The sequence below is a fragment of the Alligator sinensis genome, unplaced genomic scaffold (genome assembly GCF_000455745.1).
Source record: "Alligator sinensis unplaced genomic scaffold, ASM45574v1 scaffold1497_1, whole genome shotgun sequence".
Lineage (NCBI taxonomy): Eukaryota > Metazoa > Chordata > Crocodylia > Alligatoridae > Alligator > Alligator sinensis.
In genome coordinates this window covers 12,271-15,054 of record NW_005843172.1, presented here as the reverse complement: position 1 = coordinate 15,054, position 2,784 = coordinate 12,271, and the positions used below count along the sequence as shown (strand labels likewise).

Genomic DNA, 2,784 nt, shown 5'->3' with positions numbered 1-2,784 from the left:
CTCTTTCCCCAGGAACTAGCACTGCAAAATAGGAAAGTCTGCAGAAGGACTACAAACACTGCACCATACAAAGGAAGTGGTGCATGCTCCATCTCTTGAAATTTTTAGTTCAAGGTAGAGTCCCTGGAGTCCCTTCTGAAAGATACACTAGCTAAACAAGTTATTAAACTCAATACAGGAATAACTAGAAAAATGTTATGGGCTGTGTTATAAAGGTCAGATTAGATGATCTAATGCTCCCTTCTGGCCCTAAAATACATAAATCCATAATAAGCAGATATAAGGGCGGATTAGGAGAATGAGCCGTTGCTTGTGTTGTGTTCCAGATTTTAATACCAGCATTTGTGCACACCTGCTGTCTTCACTTGGTTAGGTGTTATTGTACTGCAGGGTGATGAGCAGTTGGAGCAGCCTGGTACTGAGATACAAGGAGAGATGCATCAATAACTTGAGGGGTCAAGTACATCTCATTTCAAAGCTGAATTTTGTAGACTGTCAGACATCCAGAGGTGTCTTCTCACCATAGGGATTGTCAACAGTCTGGTGGCATACGCAAGGGTTCTTCAGGGCTGAGGAAAAACTAAAAGAAGGCAAGGTCTCAAAATAATTCTCAGGATTAGTGTGAAGGGGTGGGAAAACTGGGATAGTTTGTGTGGAATCAACTCAGAATATAGGTAGCTTCTGCTCATTCCACTTGACCTAAGCTTGAATTATATTATGGTGCTCATGTGCTCACTTTCTAGAGCACTGGTAAAGAGCACCAGTACGCATGACTAGCATGTTGAGGTAATGCTCAGGGAGGGCAGAATTAAGTTGGCATTGCAGGGCTTGTTTGTACCTTAACTTTGTTTTTTCTGGTTCTCAAAGTTTTAAGTTTAGCACTCCACATTCCAGAAAAGCATGAGCTACCACGGGACACTCTCAAGTTTGCACCAACTGAGTATTTAGACATTTAAATCATTCTTAAAAAAGGAAAAATTATCAGAAGCCTCATATAAGATAGCCCTGTTTTCCCCTTCCAGCATCTCTGGACTTGTCTACCCACTGAAGCCTCTGCCTGCATGGCCTGCTAGAAAAGATGTACCATATGCTGACAGAAAGCGTTTTTCTGCTGACAGGTACTCCCTGAACAAAATCAACTAAGACAGTAAAAGCCCTTTTCTGTTAGTATCGTTGCATCCAAACCAAGGGTCTGTTAGCACAGGTAAATGAACTACTGGATATAGTCTTTTCACACTCCTAATTAATTGACAATTCTTTGTAGCATAGACATGGCTTCAGATTATTCTGACAACATGCAAGTCCCTTTACGGCTCAGCATCCTACCCTGCTTCTCTATCTGTCCTGCACAGACTGGTTCTCTCTACAAGGGATGAAGCCTGAGGAAGGAGGGAGACGTCAGCATGGGACGGAGGATGAAGAGAATGACCAAGAATCAATGAAGTTATTTTTTAAGGGGATTTTTTTTAAAGGAACCATGAATGTAGGCATTTTAGAGTGTAAGGTGGTCAACATCCTGTACAGCACACCTTGTACCCCTCCTTTCAATGCTACTCTTCAAAACCCCTCTACATATCTCTGCCAGTGCTCCAACTCAGGATCCCTCCATCACCCGTGCACCTTCAAACTCCATGCCAAACTTGCTCCCTTGTTACTGCATGATCCTGACAGGCTTGGGACACTGGGGAGGTGGGAAGTGGTGTGTGGGAAGCACATGTACCAGCTGGAGGTAGGAAGAGGCAGGTACAGATCCTACTCCAAATATGGGTCAAGTGTATAAAACAATGGTCCTACACCTTTATCTAAAGGGTAGAAAGTTCAGACAGGTACAAAGACATCCATGCATTTCAACAGGCTCTGTCAATTGAATGAAAACAACCACAAAGTTAAGCCTAAACTGAAACAATAGCTTAGAGGTATGAGCTGCTTCATGTATCTCAGTGGGTATTCTCAGTAGTTGCAGATCTTGTGAGTCCTTGCCACACCACTGGTTTGCTCAATCTCACCACTGTGGGCTTGGGAGTGCTCCAAAAACATCTTTCCTCAACTCCCCACCTCATCTGAGCATGGTGCTTACTGCATACAATCAGAGTATGGTCATTCCTTGCTCCCCAACCTGGTTTCACTACTATGGGAGCATGAGGGGAACAAATAGGGAGGTATGGATATGAGAAACTTTTTGAGCACAGAGTTGAAACCCTTACATCCTGAACTGCACAGCTTTTACTCCTCTCCACTCTCGTACAAGACTCTGACCATTTCTTTTCCTCTAGCAAAAACTGCAGCCTGGACAAGGGCAAGCCCGTATTCCTCATCTCAGGAGTGGGCTCCTGGTGTCTCCCCTGATGAGGGAGGGCTGGAACAATAATGAATAAGAATTGTGGGAAATGGGAAGTATGTAGGGAAGGGAAGAAGGAGAAGGAACAGACAGATCCCCTTTGAGTCACTTTTTAGGGTGGGAAGAAAAGGGAAGATGCTCACTTAACTTTCCCCTGCTGCCTCATGATTCCACTCCATCAGCACTTCTGAACTTTCGGATAGCCAAGAATCACCCTCAAAGAGACCTCTATTTGTGGAGTAACTATTTTAAAACTACCTTTGTATTCCCAGTTCCTTAAAGCCCCAGTCTCACAGGTTTCCATAAAAGAGCCTTGAACAATCCCTTGTACTAGTACAGGTGACAATTTAGGGGATGTACTGCCCTCCCACTCAATAACTGTGCCCTTTAAGGGTTACGTGCCCCAATGCCCTTTGCTTTGTTTGGGAGCCTACTCCCATTCCTGC

General features: G+C 44.1%; 1 protein-coding gene across 1 annotated transcript in view; it reads right to left on the bottom strand.

Moving 5' to 3' along the window:
• Nucleotides 1–2,232, bottom strand: part of AMMECR1 (Alport syndrome, mental retardation, midface hypoplasia and elliptocytosis chromosomal region gene 1) — a 130,308-nt gene extending 128,076 nt beyond the window's left edge. The window contains exons 1-3 of the mRNA XM_025194236.1: nt 2,205–2,232; nt 522–580; nt 337–418 (exon numbers count right to left, since the gene is read on the bottom strand). The gene's annotated coding sequence lies outside the window, so the exon portion shown is untranslated. The remainder of the gene's footprint in view (nt 1–336; nt 419–521; nt 581–2,204) is intronic.
• Between the last annotated feature and the right edge of the window lie 552 nt (nt 2,233–2,784).